Below are 20435 nucleotides of genomic sequence, written 5' to 3' on the forward strand. Positions count from 1 at the left end.
TATAATAATGCAAGTAACAATATTATGAAGAAATATCCACAGTAATAATTCTCTAATTTGCCTTAAAAAAGGGGGAAAGGGCTCAGAGGCTATTAGACAGCTTTAGCAGACAAAATGACTTTTCTGTATGCGACTGAAAGATTTTCTCTCTTTTTCATGCTAAGTAGTACTTGTTTGTTAGTGTCATAGTTTAACCCCAGCCGGCAACCAAGCACCACACAGCCGCTTGCTCACAGCCCCCCGGTGGGATGGGGGAAAGAATCAGAAGAGTAAAAGTGAGAAAACTCATGGGTTGAGATAAAGATAGTTTAATAAGTAAAGCAAAAGTCGTGCACACAAGCAAAGCAAAATCAGGAATTCATTCACTACTTCCCATCGGCAGGCAGCCATCTCCAGGAAAGCAGGGCTCCATCACGCGTAACCGTTACTTGGGAAGACAAACACCATCACTCCAAACATCGCCCCCTTCCTTCTTCTTCCCCCAGCTTTACGTGCTGAGCATGACGTCATACGGTATGGAATATCCCTTTGGCCAGTTGGGGTCAGCTGTCCCAGCTGTGTCCCTTCCCAGCTTCTGGTGCATCCCCAGCCTACTTGCTGGTAGGGCAGTGTGAGAAGCAGAAAAGGCCTTGGCTCTGCGTAAGCACTGCTCAGCAGTAGCTAACACATCACTGTGTTATCAACACTGTTTTCAGCACAAATCCAAAACATAGCCCCATACTAGCTACTGTAAAGAAAATTAACTCTATCCCAGCCAAAACCAGCACAGTTAGTGATCATATTCAGATTTCTCTTAATAGGGAGGGTTATCCATATTAAAGAACAATATGGGATGTCAAAGACACTCAAGATATAGGAAGACTTGAGGATACTGATAGATGAAAAATTGGACATGAGTCAGCAATGTGCGCTCGCAGCCCAGAAAGCCAACTGTATCCTGGGCTACATAAAAAAGAAGCGTGGCCAGTAGGTCAAAGGGGGTGATTCTGCCCCTCTACTCCACTCTGGCGAGACCCCACTGAGAGCACTGCATCCAGCTCTGGGGTCCCCAGTACAAGAAAGACATGGACCTGTTAGAGCAGTTCCAGAGGAGTGCCACAAAAGTGATCAGCGAGATGGAACACCTCTCCTTTGAAGAAAGGCTGAAAGAGTTGGTGTTGTTCAGCCTGGAGAAGAGAAGGCTCCGGGGAGACGTTATTGCAGCCTTTCAATATATAAAGGGGGCTTATAAGAAAGGTGGAGAAAGACTTTTTACCAAGGCCTGTAGTGACAGGACAAGGGGCAATGGTTTTAAACTGAAAGAGGGTAGACTTAGACTGGATATAAGGAAGCAATTTTTTATGATAAGAGTGGTAAGACATTGGAACAGGTTGCCCAGAGAAGTTGTGGATGCCCCGTCATTGGATGTGTTCAATGTCAGGTTGGAGGGGCCTTTGAGCAACCTGATCTAGTGAAAGATATCCCTGCCCATGGCGAGGGGGTTGGACTAGATGATCTCTAATGGTCCCTTCTAACCCAAGATATTCAATAGTTCTATTCTATGATAGTTGTCTGCTTCTCAATTCACAATATTACAACCTCCTTCAGTTTTGGTTTCCTGTTTGTTCCCCCATAACTTTGGCCTGGGAAATTGATTTGACCTGAAAAGTGTCAGATGAATTACTGCTGCTGAGTAACAAGATGACTTGCCAGACCACGCTGCATAAAGGTGCTTTCCTTATTTAATTCATTGGTTGTCTGAATAATGAGAAGGCTGAAACAATCAAGTCTTTACTGAGCAGCACTGAACAATATGACCATTGAGTACATGCTTTCAATGTAAAGTATCACCTGAAGATTTCTTGCCTTTTAACAAAACTGATCACAAATCTCAAAACAAAAGAAAATGCTTATTGACCTTTTTTCTTGACCTCAGAGAATGTTGAATTGCATAGTTGAAATAAAACATGGATTTGGCTTTGTGTTTGAGATTGTACTGAAACATGACACTGCTCCAACCTTCTGCTTTTACACTTGCTGCTTACATGAGAAATGGCAGGCAAAGAAAAAATTTCCAGAAGAGTTTATTACTACATATGTAGACATGAAATGTTTGCCACATAGAGGCACTGGTATGTTTACCATAAAGGTTCATTGCATACAGTGGGAAGGACATGGATTTGCAACATGGAGAAAGCCAGCTCGCTCTGGCAGGGCCTGGAGCTTTCTAGGTGGAGAGTTTATATCATTGACCTTTATTTATGGAAAGTTTGTTATCTCGTATACTGTGTGGTGAAATGTTCAGCATTTCTTATATGAAGCCCTGCTTCAAATACTGTGTTAGAAAGAATACTTCACATAAACAGATAAATTGCACAAGCAATGTGGATTTTATTAAGCTTGAGTTTCCCACTGAAGTTGATTTCAAGTATAATTGTAGAGTTTTTTTCAGTTGGTATTAACAAAAACAAAGCATTACTAACCACCTTGTTAAATGATAAACTGAAGATTACCATAATTGAATTGTAGAGGTAATTGCATGTAGAAATAGAAGAGGAAAATATCTGGTACACTGAGGAAAACTGTATTTCTGTAGAATATCCTTGAAGATATTGTCCCGTATTTCCATGTGACTATCCCAGTAGCCTGTGAATTCAGAAAGGAGTAGTAATATGGATTATGTTTTCTTGTTGCTGTTGGGATTTCCTGGTTTTAGCCTCCTCGAGCATTTGCATTTCTGCTATAGCTGAGTGAAAGCTGTGACTAGACCAAAAGTATTAACAGTCTTGTGGATTGCCCAGTCCTGTTCTGGCTAACATAAACTGTAATTTCACATTTATTTGGGGGGTTCATAGGACACGTAAATGTAGCACTAAGTAGTTCCACCAGCTTCACAGCATTCTTGTGCCCAGACACCAGCATGAGGCTGCTCTAAAGAGCCACAGAATCAGAACTGGTTTCTTCACTTTTCTTCAGGTAAGGAATAAAATCAAGTTGTTTTAAAATAAGCAGGGAGGTACAAACTTTAGAAATCCCAAGTCCCAACCAATAAAAAACCTCACAAAACTTGCTATGATAAGCTAAGGGGCCATTTTTCAAGGTGATTCAGATGTTTCAGGGCAGGAGGGGCAGACAAAAAATTGTGTTACTCCCATTGGTTTAGGTGTGTAAATACCTTTAAAAATCTGGCCTTCAGTCATGTGTACTGTACTTAGCTATCAGAACACTTGCAGCCATTATTTTTCAATCTACATTTTTTCCTAAAGTTCTTTAGGATATATCATTGCTGTGAATCCTGTACTTACCACATTTCATATGCTTTCCTTCCCGCTGTCTTCTCCTTTTTGTTCTACATCATTTTCAGGAACTGGAGAAAGGAGTGATTTTCAACAGTATGGAAAAAAGTTGGATACTGGATTTGAAGATCTTAGCATTTGTCATTGTTTAAGAAGCTAATAAATCATCAGATATTCAAACTCATTCTACAGTAAGCCCCAGAGATTCTTCAAGCTCTATTCCAAATTCCTCTCTGTCATAGTTGTTAGCTGTTTGCAGTAGCGATAGCAATCTGTCTTCACATACTTGGTATCAAAATATTCAGTGGTAAAAAATTCAGATAAAAGGGAATTAGAACTCTTCAGATACAGCTGGTGTAAGTTTAACTTCAGAAGTTTTCTAGCAGGAACCTACTAGCATCGGTTGCAACTCCTTAACCTGATTTTTTACTTTTCTAAGAATATGAGTAACAAAGTGACTAGAGGAAAAGGGAATTTTTCACTTATGCCAAGTGAAATTAAAATCGAACAGACCTTTTTTTAAAGTTTATTTTAAAGGAAAGCATGACAGAAGATCTCTGTAGAGATCTCGGACCAGTGGGGGAGAGAGACACTAGGCTTTGTTTGATTCTGGTATCGTCTACTCAAGTTTCACTGTAGCATGAGAAGATAAAGCAACTGGAACAAACTTCAGAGTAAAGTGAAAAGAAGATGCAGCAGCTGGTAGCAGATTTTAAGTCCAAGGCTATTCTGGTTGCTAAAATCTCTTAAAAGTATTTATCAAATCTACCAAATGGCAATAACGTCAGGATAAATCTCATGGAAACTTCTGAGAACTGGAACTTTCTTAATTGAAATTACTGAGTTTACAATGTGATGTCAAATCAGCTAACGTCCACACAGTTCTCAGAAGCAAAAGGTACAATAGTATGTTTCCCAGCAATAAATAGAACTTCTTCCTGCTTTGTTATATCATTTAGAAATAGAAAACCAACAAATTTCAAACCCAAATCGGAAAATGGAGCCTTAATGATAAGTTTAATCATATAATTATCAAGGTATGAATAACCTTGGATGAGGGAGACACAGTATCGGTTAAACTGGGAAAAAAGTGGCAGTCACACTCATTAGAGAAAGCGCTGAAAAATAAACAGAAATACTAGAGTTCAAAGTTACTAAGCAACTGCATTTAAAGGAAGAAATGTCAAACTATACGTTTCTCTCTGGGAGTCCTAGTTATTGAACTGACTGCAAAATTATTGCCAAGCAATAAATAAGCCTGGGAAGTTTCTTTAGATATTATCTCAATTTTGTTGATACTGCTTTTTATTTTTGTCTGGAACACATTTCATTAACACTTAGTAAATGCTTATAACACTAAAAAAGACAATCTAGGCAAACTGTGGTGGGATAATTTCAGTCAAGTGGGTGAATTCCCTAAGGATATTAAGATTACAAAACTACATGAGAAAGCAGAAGATCCATACTTTCTGTCATGTCTGTAGTTGAAAAAGGAAATGGAAATACCAATTAATGTTCCACCTTGCTCAGACAGCATGGTGGGAGTAATCCTTGGGGAGAGAAGATTTTTTAAAAGGGAAAGAGAAATTTCAGTAGATCTGGAACCACACTGTGTCTGACCCCTGTACAGAATGCCGATGAGCTGACCAACAACAGCCTTACGAATGTTATGGGTTGGTTAGAGTTGCAGTCTAAGCACTTTCCTTCTTCTTCCTCAGATGATGATTAAATCCCACAGGCTGGGCAGAGGTATGGTCCTGACCACAGTTCATCAGCAGCTCAAGGCGGAGGAAAGGGGAGACATGTTACTCCTTGCAAAGCAAGGTCTTTTTGTATATGCCAGTGGGCTCAGGGAAGACCTTTGATTCTTATACAATCTACTGTTTAGTGGCACAGTATAAAACACACTAAAATATGAAATCATATTCATACTCTGCAATCTGTACGGATAGCTTGTATCTTCACAGATAGCAATCCTTTTTCACAACAGTTTAAATGTAGTCTTTCTGCTATCAAGATTCCAGAGGATGTCGAGTCTCTCCTACAGACTCTACAGTCTCTCCTACAGTCTCTCCTAGAGACTGATGTACAGTCTCTCCTAACTGCCACTCATGATTATATTTAAGTCTTTTTTCCAGGTCTATAGCTTCTTTAAGAACTGTAACTTATTTCATTTAATGAACCATTTAATCACAGTATGATGAAGAATGTTTAGGTCAACTTTGTATCGTTTTAGGGCATAGGAAGTGAGCTATATGAAGAAGGACATTAAGAGATATCAAACCACTGAATGGATCCTATTCATGTGACAGTTTAATTTTGTCACATGCCATGAGATGATATATCCATAATGCCCATTGGCCCCTCTGGACTTTGTGGCTGCTGATACTGTATAGAATCAAACTCGGGGTTGGTAGAAAAAATATGTAATCAATTTTCCACTAGAGAAACCTGCTGTGACAGAAACTTCTTTGTTAAACAAATCATAGCAGTTTTGATCTAATATTTTCTGTAAAAATAAAAATTGGAAAATGTTTAAAAAAATTCAAAGGCCCATTTTCATATTTTAAATGTAAGTTTTATTGATAATTTCAAAATAATTATTTGCTTTTGAAATGTCTTACAGTGTTTCAAAGTGATTTGAACTCCAAATGAAATATTTCACATTTATTAAAGTAAAATACTTATGTTGATCCAGTTTGGTCTTTCCAGACATGTGAAATTATTCATGAGCTTGAAAACGAACTTTCTGACAAGCCATAACTAAGCTTGTGATAGAAAATATGAATTCATAAACTATTATAATTAGCAAGATTTGTAATCTTGTATAAAACAGTGAGTAACTTCAGTTAGTCACAGAACAAACACCCTGTAGTCATGTAAGAATTTAGTAAATGCACAGGAAAGTAAAAGCTATTACAGAGTCAGCAAGTCTCCTTCTGGAGTGATAAAGCCTTATTTTCAAAGCCACTGTCATCAAGTTATATGCACATACTCATACTAATGAAAGACTACAAACTGCAACTTCATTTGATGGATCTTGTATTGATTTCACTGGGAGTCTTGAATAATTATGACCCAAAGTAAGTGAAATGTACAAAGCAAACAGATCTTTACATTTCTATGTACTTTACAAAGACAAGCAAGTATTAAGATTCTTATTTGGCAGATACAGCAGATTATGACTTGAGTAAGGTTACACAGGCAGACAGGCAGTTATGAAGCTGGGGAAAGAGCCTCGTTCTGACAAGCTCTGAAAGCCTTGTCTTCCATGTTTCTCAGCAGAAATTATCTAGCTGTAGGAGAGCTGAGGAACTGTGCAGAACAGCCTCTGTCTGCTTTTTGTACAGCATACCTATAAAAATCCCAAAGTGCAATATTTTAAATTTTTAGAATGACTGGATTATTGCTAGTTATCACCTAGGTCCTAAAGCAAAGAGCTTAACCATCATTGTTAAACCCTTTGACTTCAATGAGCTTTGAGTCATTTGCTTTTTTGTGTGCATACCCTTTATTGTAAGTGTTTTCTGATGCAAAACAGAGTCTAAGCTGGTTGCATTGCCTACTTGCATACAAATTCTGTAGTTGTTTTTTCTTTATGGTTAGTTACCAAATCCAGAAGCATGGGACTTGTTCAAAGTATCCAGAGCAGCATCATATCACACTACTTATTAGCTAGCATCCCATGTACACAATATAATATATGTAATGATGTGATCCTGTGAGGAATTTGGTACCCTTAAATATAACTCCTCCTTTGGAGCTAAAGACATTGAAATCTCTTTGGACCAGTTATATGAAAGAAACATCCTACTTAAATGCAAAAATGTTTATTCTGTTAAGTTCTTCCTGTGATTTAGAAACAAAATGTACGAGTTTGTGACTGTAATTGCTTCTGCAATAGAGTCTAGTGTAATATTTGCTTTATTTAAGAAAATTTCAGCAGGGTAAGCTGAAAGTTTAGTTAACATATACAGTTAAAAAACCCCACAAAATAACCCCCTCCATTTGTACAGTTCCTATAGAAAACACAAACTTCAACCAAGAAGGACATTTAGAAAGTAACTTTCAAAAGTATTTACAAGGAACTCGGCTTAAAAGTTAAGCTGAGCACTTCTGCAGGTCTACCACTATTTTATTTCACAAGCATAAATAGCTGAACACATGATATGAGGTTTTCTCTATTTAGGATAAGCAATCGTTCTGATTGCACTTGACTCTTAATCATTTAGTTCCTGTTTTATATCTCTTTGCCTCAGAAATGTTTATTGTGAGATGAGATCATCCCATATGTACAGACATGCTAATGACTGGTTTCAACACTTGAAGAAAGAAAATCTCAAATGAAAACATTGCACAAACAGAAAAGGCTTTGGCAGTAGGTCTTAACTACAGCAATGTAGCTATGAATATATTTTTGGGGAAAAAACTGCTTTTCATCAGTACTTGGCTTATGATTGGAATGTTTTTCACATTAATTTCACTCCAAGTTTTTTACAAGGGAGTGAGAGCGAGAGTGAGAATGACACTGTTTTATCAGTGACCTGGGAAATAAACTAGAGTACTCATGACAACTATTTCTCTTGAATTAAACATAATAAAAAAGCACAATTTCCCAAGATATAACCAAATAAATGGTATGCAGAGGGGATATATGGGAAAGGTAGTTGAGACTCACAAGCAAGTAAAAGAAATAGGTATGGTCTATGACTCCCCGAAACTTAGAAGCTGTTGTCTGAGTTGAAAAATGAGCATTGTCATTAATATTAAAGTTGTAAAACAGGTTGTCAGATATGTGCGAGGACTATGGAGAAAGTAAATGATTAAGCTTTTCCTAAGCCTTGAATAAAAAAATTGTTCATTTTTAGAGAATGTCACTGAAAGGATATATTTGTATAATGATGCAAATAACTTTGCACTTTACTATGCTTTGGTTCCTTCTAAAGAAAAGTATAAGTATATATCAGCTGTGAGAAAACAGAACAAAAGCAACGTAGGAAGGAAGAAGAGACCTAATAATTGCTTTGAGGTGTGTAAAATGAAGTGTTTGTATACAAAATACCAGATTCATGTTGGTGGATTTCTGCTCACCACTGATGGTATGGATTATTTTACCACATTATTTATTCATATTTATGTATTTATATTAAAGGAAATGGGGCCTGATCCTAGAACTTTTGAAACTGATGCAAAGTTTTCCCTTTTTATTTTGCATTCACTGGATCCACCTCATGGAGGACAGAAGAGCAAATACTTGTATACACGGGATATGGTAACAGTTATTGGGAGGGAGTTTTATCTGTCTTTTTTTGGTGGTGGTGGTGGTGGTCTTCAGTGTGCTGCACAGAGGACATGGGGCTTCAGAAGCAGTTCTCATAAACCTGTCTAGAACAGGGAAGGGCCCTGAAGCCTTAATTGCCCTGACCAGCCTCACCAGGCATCCAGCCTCCAAACTCTGCATCCATTGGCCCAGGAGCTCCATTTAAGCTCAGGCCCAGGTGCCCTGCTCCTTACCCGACTGGTGCTCAGGTCTTTCCTGGACTTGCCGACTGGACTTGCCAGGTTGACGTTGCCTTGCAGTTGTCTGATGATTGCTAGATTCTTGGCAGTCCCTGTTGCTGTCACTAGCTCGCCCTGCTCACCTTGCTCAGCTATGGTCAGACTGCAGCTTTTTTTGGGTGGGCACCTGTGACTCCCATCTCACTTTCTGTTGTGGAGCAGCCCCACTCTTGCTGTTCCCTGACAGGAAAGTCAGTCTGTAAATCTAGGGTGCAGGACAGTTGACTATAGATCTTTACAGCATACCTTACAGACAAACAAATAGTTATGAACATAGTAACAGTATCACCTATTTGGCAGCTGTTGTTACGTAACTTATACTGCTTTATCCATGTGCCGTTAGAAGGCTATGACAGTGAAAAGGAGACTGCAATCAGAAGTCTTCTTCACCAGAAGAAGTGGGATGAAACGTCAGGAGTCAGTCTTTGTGTCCATGTATGCCTGTTATAGCATGTGGCATACTCATGGTACGCCACACACCATGTGCTCACTCAGAAGAAAGAAGGCAGCAAAGTCTCAATGGAGATGACAATCATCTAGCTTGGAAATGGCATGGAAAAAGGGACATATTTTTGAGATGGTTTTGGTTAATTTTCTTTGGTTAAGGGAGGTGGATCTTAAATCTTTAGCCTTCATTTGAAGTTACGGGTCATGAGAGGACTACAGAAGGAGGTAGTAGCCATCTTAGATAATGGAAACAAGATAGACTTCATCTCAAAGGAGGGAAATTTCAGCTTAGTCTAAGGAAAAGATACAGAAACTGAGGTGCTAAACAGAGAAAGAACTGCAAAACAGCATTTTTAAAGGAGCGTATTGTTTTCTTCAGATCTTGCCTATCATTAAAGCTCACTGAGAAGTCTGACACAAGAGCTAGCATCTCATTTCCACGGGCATGCTGGAAATGAAAAACAGCAATAGTGGGACCTCTAATACAAACTGCCTCAGTGTATCTGAAATATAGAAAAGCAGACCTTCATATGAATTGCAGGGACAGCTGGAGAGAAAATGGGCCTTGAATACAGGCTCTCTCCCAGACCATTTCCAACTTGTTTTAGGGGCTTGCATGCTCTTCTGGATGTAAGTGTTTGCAATAATTTTCTGTGAGTGTAGTCTCCTCACTGTTGCATATACAAAAGTAGGCACCTCTTGTGGAACTGCCAATGGAATAGCCAATGCAGTAGCTTAAACCATCCATACTTTAGCCAGCTTTATTGCTGATTTTCCTTCAAGGCAATTGAAGGATGTTACAGTTTTGTTTTTAAGTCGCTGAAATAACTCAAGATGTGGATAGAAGCCTCAGTGGGACTTTCCAAAGCCGACATTTATCTCTAAATGAATTAGATGTGCAGAATTTTTTGCATGTTCTGCATAGGCATGTAATCGTTAGATACCCTAATACCTTTAAATACCAGCACCTTGATAAATATCAATATAGGCTTTCAGGGACATCCTTCCAGTAAGTAAAGCCCTCTTTATAGAACAAAACTAATTTCTTTCTGCTGTTTCTTTTATTGCACATGCTTACTATTTTAAACAACAAATAGGTCATTTCAAGCTATAGAGTGGGGAAAACAAAGAAGTTGGTATGAATGCTACAACCTCTGGCAGATTATGTAGAAAATAAAAAGTGTATGTTTCAGAGGTGGTTTAATATCTAAGTACTTAAGCATTGCTATCAAATACAAGGGATTGAAATGTGTACAGTATCATTTCTTCAAATTAAAACAATGTGGCAATATATGGAGAATATATAGAACAATATTTAAGTTTTCTTTTTTAACTCTTGCAAGAAGAAAAGCTCAGACTGACATTTTTGCCCAATATTTTTTATAACTGTAGGATGGAATGCTAACTAAATAAACAGCTCCCACAAAGTGAGAACTTTATTCCTGATTGTCGTCTTCGTGGGTCTGCAATAATCTTGCAATTCGCAGGACATCTTGTCTCTCTATAAACTTCTCCCCACACGAAGTTCAAAAAGTTACGGTTTTGCTATATTTTCTGTTTTAAACCTGCAAGTGCTAATGGAATATTAACAGCACTTGGAATGAATGGTCATTTCCCAGTTTACCCCTAATACACTTGAAATTATTTTCACTTCAGTCACTAGTGGCACGCAGTTCAATTGCACACAGCAGTCAGTAAAGACACTCCCCTTTTGGCTACATGTCTTACAAGGCAATAGGTCCCACTTCCTTCTTTTCCTTCTTTGCCCAAAACATGGGAATTTCCATGCAGCTTCCATTCTCAAGAGACCACCCACCCCCAAGTGCTGACAACAGTTACTACATACTCACTGTGCATTTCCCGATAAGGAATGAAGCCAAATTCTCTGACCTTTCATTTAGCTTTCACAGTAGTTTTGTTCCACTGACAATGCGTAGTCCTGCCTAGCTAGGTTCTGCAAGACTGGCTGTAAAACCAGTTTTAAGGGCGAACGTTTACAAGTGGCATTACTTACTCACTCACTCATTAACCTCTCAAACAGTCAGAATCCAGGAATTGAGTATCGTAGCTATGAATTTAAAAATCAACAATTGGGATTATTAGCCTGCTCCCCTCACCCCTCTCCCCTACCCCCCCGCTTTCACCAAAAGCATTGTGGTGGCACGGTGTGAAGCCAGCAGCTGCCACATGCTGAATTCTGTACATAGCTCTGAGTGCTCTGTATTGAAAAGCAGTAGGACAAGAAAAGGTTCACATAATTGAAGCAAAGCAGATGATCCACGAGCAGGAGTGGCGTGGAGGCGGGCACACGTACACTGGAGCTCCTCACTTTGGAAAAGGCTGAAAGGGACCCAGACAGTGGTCCATAAAAATCACTAGGGACAGGGAAAAGGCAAGTAAGCAATGACTGTTGATTGCCTCTTCAAATACAAGAATTAGGAAACATCTAACAAAACTATGGTCTGGCAGGTTCAGCTAAAACAAAAGGGAGGTAGGTTAGGTAACTTCTTGCCACAGGAAGCAGGGAAAGATGAAAATTTTCATGTATTCGAAAAGTGACCATACAAACTTCATGGAAGAAAAATCCAGCAAGGGCTATTAAATATACTGGAGGAGTCCTTGGAGTGGCAGTTACTGGAGGTTGTGACTTTTCTGGGAAAGTGTTATTACTAAGTGATGTTAGTGTCCTCTGTTCTTATTTTAGGCATCTGATGTTGGCGGCCATTTCCTGCATACTCTTCACTACTCCAGTTGTTTTTGTGCTTCTCTGCAGATTTTGAAAGGACAACACTGACTCTGCTTGTTGCTGTCATATTTGTTACTTTCTGCAAGTATCACCGCATCTGTCATGGTGACGGCAGCGCTCTGTCACTGAAAGTATACTAAATATCAAAGTCTTTTCCAAACAGAAGGGATTCTCAACAGGTTTGATTCAGTCTAGCCTTTTCGCAATAGCCATCCTTGTCCCTCAGGATAATTGGGAAGTCCCCATTTTTCTCCTCCATTTTGCTACACTGCAGTGATACTCTAAATTTGATTGCTTTATGCTTACCTAGCAAAATCAGCGAGGCAAGCCTTGCAGGCAAGAACTGTCAGTTACGTAATAGCTTCCCTTCACAATAAATCAAGCTGAGTTTCTTTAGCACATTTATTCTTACACATTTTAGGGACTATTTAAAAGATTCCATGCAAGTAGCCATTTCTTTGTACATATTACATAGTAGGTTTTCTCCTGTTTGCAGGTAGAGTGCACCCAGAACTTGGCTCCTTGCTTCTTGCTGGCAGCTTCCCCTCCTCATGGGCTGGAGGACTGCAGCGTGAGAGACTACCATGGAATTCAGTCCAATTAAAGTTGGTATTTATTGTGACCCTACTAATTTATTCTGCCAAGAAGGTTAAGTGAGAAGCTTTACAATGAGCTAGGAGGAGGGCTGTGTGACAGAGCAACTGTAAGCAGAAGATTCTGCATATTGCTGGTACTGACTTCAGCTGAGTGCTTACTTGGAGCCCTGGATCCAATGGAAAGAGGAAGGCCCCAAGAGTTGGATTAAATAGGGCGTCCGCTGCCAAAATAAGCAAGTCAGGTAGCTTACATGGTGGAGCCTCGAGCACTTTCCATACACACACATCAAAAACTAAAACTAGTGAGTGTAAAGCCACAGAGGAGACACACGTATTCCTTCTGAGCTTCCCTGCAAAAGGCTAAGGGGATGTTTCTGAAACTGTGTCCAAGGTGACTGGAGAGGGTCTAGGTATTTCAAGTACAATACACGCTTACCAGCATCTGTGCTATACCTGTAGTATATGCAGCATTGTAGCCTAACTATATATTGACCTGAAAATTTTCTTGCTTGAAGATCAGTGCTTTGATCTTTTGGAACAGCACTGAATCCTACATTTAACATTATGTAACTTTTGTGCAAATCCCCAGTTGCTGTTTTCCCATTTTTCAAATTTTCTTCACCATGTATGAACATGGTAATCAAACCGACCACATCGTATTTGTGCTTTTTGCATCTCCTGAGGATATGAGGAAAAAATGCACCAGCTAACTGACTTAAAAGAATGAGCCATTTACTTTACCTACCAGGGGCAAAGTCAGAAAAGCCTCCTCAAACTTTTTGTTTTTGAAAGGGATGAATTATTTTTGCCACGTTCCTGTAAGCAGAGAGTAGTAGCACTCCTCTTGCACATTTAATGAGAGGGGCACAGAGAAATTTCCAAAAGTCAGACTGAGAACAAGCTCCAGAGTTTTGACTTTGACTTGACAACCCTGCTTAAACTAACAGGAAACACTGAAAAACCTTCTCACATACACATTCTTCTGTTCCTTTGGTAAATATAAATATAAATAAATACAAATATAAAAATACAGTAAAACATCACCACCATTTATAGGTGCAGTTTTATGATTCCAAAAGTAGCTGCAAGCAGAGCCTCTAGAGCAGGAATATTCCCTACAGGACTGACGCAAAATTCCTATGGTGTGATCACAAATTATCCTGTGCCTCAGAATAACCTCCTTTACTGCAGAACTCTTTTTTTCAGCCTTGCTCCGTTGTTGAGACACCGAGTCATGGGAAATGGCGATTAAAACCCTCCTCCTAACACATTGTGGGAAGAGTCCTTTCAGTTGCTACCATGGCTACGAGATATAAGCCAAGGTCATTGTTTGTTATGATTGTAGCTGTGCTGAGCCTGTTTTTTTTACATCCACAGCTGTTGCATGTCAGTGAAATTAAATCATGTTTGAGGCAGATATAAAGGGTAGGATTTTTGTAATTCAGGTGAGTCATCCTGATATTTCTATCTTCTCTGTGGTCCAACCTCTGATCTTCATTATCACCATACTTCAAATACAGAGTAACACCTCTAATTGTCCTGCATCATTAAAAAGGATATCAGAATGTGTAACTTCATATGGATAATTTGAAATAAACTGGTAGTTATAGAAGCGAGTTAAGTCTGCATGCTTGCAAACTTTGCCGTGTTTTAGAGGTGCATTTTCTAAAACTAATGACATTGCTGGCAATCTGTACTTGTGCTTTATTTAAGTCGTATTATCCTCTGAATTAATCAGATTTATCAGATTTATTCTGGGTGGATTTGGTATCAGTCATTCACAAGCAATTTCCAAAATAAGATCAACGAAGAGACGTGGTGTAAAAAATAAGGACCCTTTTCTTTTTAACTGTAAGGTTGACTTGGCTATTTTTGTTGATATTTCTAATTTAAAGAAGTTAGTTACTTTTAACTATCTGGACTGTAAGAAAATCTGTCATGTATTTTAACTGAGGCCTCTATACTAAGAACCACTTCCATATATCTGGTTAAACCATAGCATAGGATGCAAGAAGCTGGTCCAATGCTTCCTTCTTGTTTTTCAGCACCATTCAGGCAACAACAGAGGTAAACCAAATTCCTAGGGTAAATGAAAGCAGATCCAGCATTGCTTTATTGTATATGAACTGGGATTATTTCCTCAAGTAGCTCTCAAGTGACTTAATGCTTATATTGGTTAATATTGCTGTAGCAGTCTAGCAAGGGTTTTGATACAGGACAGAAACCAAGGCAGTAAATGTGATATGGTGTGATACTGGATAAGACACTAACTTCTTTGGGGTAGTTTTCCTAAACATAACACAGAGAACTACAATATAAAAAGCACAATCAGGTAATATGTCGCATTTTATTTACTTTCTCTTTCTAAAAGCTGCTCTTCATGTGTAACTTTCCAGAATACATGCTGATAGTTCTGACAGGTATTCATCGTGAAACGAAATATTGCCAACATGTTTATTCCTCTGCAGAGAAGTTTCCATACTTCTGCATTCTCCTTTAAAAATGGTGTAAAGCAACGTACTTGGCATCTCTAGATCAAAGATGATTAGTCTCTAAACATTCACTTCCTTAAAAAAAAATTATATATATATACAGCCATATAATGAAAACTGTGCTTATCTTCCATTTCATGTGGACAGTCATGTAATACACGTTCTTAAATGCATCCATGACCTTAGTTAAACCTTACAGTGCAGGCTCTTATTTTCCATTGTTTCCTTTCTCACCATGTTGACAGTAAGCCAAGTGAGCAGAGAGAATCCCTATCTTGATATATACTGAAAGGTTCATTAAGTACATCACTTTTCCAGGACTGAATTATTCAGTTTCAGAAAAGCATATGGAATAGAATACTTCAGAAAGAATCTCTAAATATTAATTATCTTTTTACTCGCAAGCCTTAGCATATTGCAATATTTCTGAATGTAAACAGACTGAAGATTTGTTAGTAGGAAGAATACTGGATGACGAATTCTTGGGTAAAATTATTTACAGGAAGATAGGAAATGAGTCAGGAATCTCAGGAAAAAATAGCTATCTTACAGACATCTGAAAAAATGTCCAAAACTTGGGTTGGGTTTTTTTTTTTTTTCAGATGGATAAAGGAAGGGGAAATGTATCAACAGGAGTTACAAATCACAAATTCTTAACTTCCTTCTTAGCTGCATACCAGCTTTGTCTTAAACTTTTAGTGCTAGGCACCAATGGGTAAAACAGGCAAACGAGAGAAATTACTTGGCTTTATTCTGTATATTAAAGACTCCTTGATGCAGACTTGAATAGAACTTGAATAAGTAATTTGCTCTGCTTCTGAAATTCTTTGGAAATATCAATAGTACTGCACAGAAAAGGTTTCTGAAAACTGCTTCCGGAGCTTTTCATATGCTATGCAGAATGCATTTTCGTATGCTAAACAGAATAACAGAATAGTTGGTATGTAGTGACTACAGTTTTACATGCTAGGAGGAATCCAAAAGGTTCATTAAAAGAATATCTACTTATTTCTAGGTTTTATCTTGCTAAATAAAATGCAGAAAATAAGGAGAGTGAAAAGTGTAGCAGTAAGTTTGAAGACTAGAAAAAAGGCAACTTCATACTCTTCCATTTGCTCTAAGGAAGGTATCAGGGCACACAATCACTAAGTAACATATTGTTTAAACTTAGATATTTCAAAGAAATGGCTTTCTAGTTGAGGGAAAGAAGATTTCAATAGCATCATCTGGTGCATTCTTTCAGGATGACTTGCCATTCACATGTGGCAGTACATGAGATGGATGTCTTCCTGCGTTCTCAACTCTCTCTCTCTCCTCGGTATCCAAGAGATACTAAAGAGTCTGTGAGACTCTTCCTAAGATCAAGTGGGAGAAGTTGCTTTCTAGTCCGAAATTTCAGGTGGATGAAGGACAGGGGAATACTGAGGATACCTTTGATGATGCATTTTTTGTTTTGCTAAAAAAAAGTGAGAGGAACTCTCACTTGTAAGATGTAAGTTTGCAGATGACACCAAGTTGGGCAGGAGTGTTGATGTGCTTGAGGGTAGAAAGGCTCTTCAGAGGGATCTAGACAGGCCGGATCAATGGGCCCAGGCCAATTGTATGAGATTGAACAAGGCTAAGTGCTGAGTCCTGCACTTGGGCCACAACAACCTTATGCAACGCTACAGGCTTGGGGAAGAGTGGCTGGAAAGCCACCTGGTGGAAAAGGACCTGGGAGTGTTGGTCGACAGCTGGCTGAATATGAGCTGGCAGTGTGCCTGGGTGGCCAAGAAGACCAATATCATCCTGGCTTGTATCAGAAATAGTGTGGCCAGCAGGACTAGGGAAGTGATCGTCCCTCTGTACTTGGCCCTGGTGAGGCCACATCTTGAATACTGTGTTCAGTTTTGGGCCCCTCACTACAAGAAAGACATTGAGGTGCTGGAGCACATCCAAAGAAGGGCAACAAAGCTGGTGAAGGGTCTAGAGAACAAGACTTAAGAGGAGCGGCTGAGGGAGCTGGGGTTGTTTAGTCTGGAGAAGAGGAGGCTGAGGGGAGACCTTATCGCTCTCTACAACTACCTGAAAGGAGGCTGTAGGGAGGTGGGTGTCGGTCTCCTTTCCCAGGTAACAAGTGATAGGACAGGAGGAAACGGCCTCAAGTTGCGCCAGGGGAGGTTTAGATTGGATATTAGGAAAAATTTCTTCACTGAAAGGGTTGTCAAGCACTGGAACAGGCTGCCCAGGGAAGTGGTTGAGTCACCATACCTGGAGGTCTTTAAAAGACATGTAGACGTGGCACTTAGGGACATGGTTTAGTGGTGAACTTGGTAGCGTTATGTTGGACTCAATGATCTTAAGGGTCTTTTCCAACCTAGATGATTCTATGATTCTATCAATATGAACACAGAGAGAAAGGGCTTGTTTTTCCAGATAGTATAATTAAGTAAAAAAAAAAACAAAACACATCTGTTCACATGGGCAAGTTTTACTGGCATAGTGGCAGTAGAGTTGTTACTGCCCTACAGAAAAGTTGGTCAGTTCCTCCATGTAAAGGAGCTTCCATGCTGCAAAGAGCAGCTGCTTTTAAGGCCTTTTCCCAGATTTGGAAGATAGAAGGGGCATGGATCTTTTTCAATTAAACTATTGTAATTCACTTTAAAAATCAGCCCTTTAACTGTAATTAGACCCAGTCTGACATCTTTATTTCCATTTTAGCAGGTCAGCTTATAGCTCCACAGTCCACAAATCCATTCAATTAAATCAGTTGGGGAACATCTCTTTCTCTTAGCACCAAGAGAGCACTTACATCCACAGCTCTAAACCATTATTCTTGACAAAGCAAGCTCTTCGAAAAGGTGGTGATTCCCTGACCACTCCATTATCAGGAGAAATGGAGGAAGACAACCTGACTGTAATTTAATTCACACAGATTGAGAATAGATTGAGATATATTTGGAAAAAGAAGTACATGTCAATCATATATCACTTATAGAGGCCTTTTTCCCCAGAGTACCTATAACTTATTTTCATTGTAATCCTCAGGTACACTTATGTCAGCGGTAAAAAAGCCATCCCAAATGGCAGTCCAGGCTTTAAAGAACAATACATGCCTATATACTATGAAAAAGCATACACAGATAAGTAATAAAGTTTGGGGTTTTTTTTAACACGGGCCTGCTTAGGTTAAATTACTGAGATTATATTTGCTGCTGCTCCCCAAAAGCAGCATCAATAATTGAGTTACATGCATATTTAAATCCAGAGCTGCTCTTGCCTAAAAATATCTCCAACTTTGACTGTGACAGAATAACTATCTTCCACTGTGTGATGGTCCCAGATTGTGATTTGGCAAAACAAGCAGAAAATTACCTAATTGATTGTCTGTACTCTTCTTACTTTATTTCAGTCTTTCCAAAACTGCAGAAAAGTATTTTAGGTGTGTAACCTATACTTTAGATAGTCTGTGTTCCCTTAGAAATATTATTCATTGAAAATCAGTACTTAGAGTATTTTCCTATCAGAACAGCTCAATCCCTACTTTTATAGTTCCCAGAATGGGTGATGATCACAAAATAAACAGCCAGCCAGTATTGTTATGCTATCATTTGGTGTGAGACCTTGTGCATTATTTACTGCCCATCACTGAAATTATATTGTACATACAGAAAGATTAATTTCCTCCTAGATTTTCCTGTAGTAGTCTCATGATTTTAGGACTTCTTTTAACGTGATTTAATCACCTCCCAAGGTCCTGTGTCTATTTGCTTTTGCAAGTTTTTAGTATGACCATTTCATCTTTGGGTACTTAATAATGACCTGCCTCTTGGTTGTTTATAAATGTTGCTTAGTAACATCCTGTGAAGTTAGTTGGTAGTTTTCCTAATTGGGGAGGGGGAGGAGGGTAGGAAAACATGAAACTTAAGATTAATTCAAAATTGACAGCTTTATAATACTTAACAGGTAATTTTTTTCAGAATGTTTAGCATGTAATAGATCATTGAAAAGTCAAACTCTTGACTTCAACTGCAACAGTCATTGCTCAAGTCTACTGCAGATCAGACGCTACGTGTTTTAAGTTTAGCTCCCAGAATGCAAGAAATGCATAACATCTGGGAAAATGTGACTTGGCCAGCATTGCATACCATCTTATTATTCAAGGTAACATTCAAGTACCATGAATATGAAACTGTGGGTTTTTTTCCCAGAATTTTTTTTGCTTGATTTGTTACCCACCTTTGATTACATGCAGTAAGTTATACAGCAAGACTCTAGATTTCTTATAGCTTGAAAGACTAAAACACAAGTATATGATACTAGCAATGTAGTGTATGCATTATGTATTCTGGTACAGATTTACTATTTGTTGAATAAACATTTCAGATGTTGGACTTTTTAGCTTTGGATAAAATTTATAAATTAGTTCTGCTATTATGCTAGTTATTCATTATTGGAATGCATTTGAAAACTTTGACAATCCAATGACTGCCTATGGATTACTAGCAATGCATATTATTTTGATAACTGATGCTGGCATACTTACTTAAGCTGGCATCTCTAATTCTGTGATGTATGATTCCTAAATACTGAAAATGATTTAATGTATATTTGTATGTACATCGGGATGCAAATGCAATTGTATGGAGCCAAAGTCCTGCTCTCTGAAATACCTGTTTAAGCCAAGTATTTCACCAACTCTTCTCCTAAAACTCATGTAATGGATTATGCTGTTCTTTAAGCCTTGTAGCTGAAACAACAGTAGGTCTCATTAATTAATTAATGAGAAGGAAAAGAAAGAAAAGAATCAGCTTATCAACAAATACATTCAAGAGTTTAGTCATAATAAGGTGCTCTTACCACCATATGAACTTTCAGGATACAAGATTGAGCAAAACGGGTACAACTTTGATTTTAAAGGTCAGGTACTGTTGAAATTTCTCTTCCGCAGAGAAGATAATTTATTTTACCCTCTGAATTCTCACCAGGCTGAAACTTGTCAGCCAAATCCAGTTCAAATCTCTGATTTTCAGGTCCTGTTGGCCCAATATGTATGCCTTTTTAGCTGTTGATTGGTGAAAACCTACAGAGTTTCAGAATAATTTCTCTAAAGCTCCTTTGAAATTGGATAATTTCCATGTATAATCCTATTTCAGTCTTAATTGCTATAGGTGCCAGGCTTCTCATTCCAACTTTGAATCAAGAGCATGTTCTGTTTTACCAGTTTAATTCAAAAGCCAGAAAGCCGTTTAAGACAGCTGATCATCCCAACAACTGTAGACAACTTAAAGGTGGTGGTGAGGAGGGAGGGGGGAAGAGAGCTATATTGTATTTTTAATTA

Source organism: Gymnogyps californianus, chromosome Z (assembly GCF_018139145.2).
Source record: "Gymnogyps californianus isolate 813 chromosome Z, ASM1813914v2, whole genome shotgun sequence".
Taxonomy (NCBI): domain Eukaryota; kingdom Metazoa; phylum Chordata; class Aves; order Accipitriformes; family Cathartidae; genus Gymnogyps; species Gymnogyps californianus.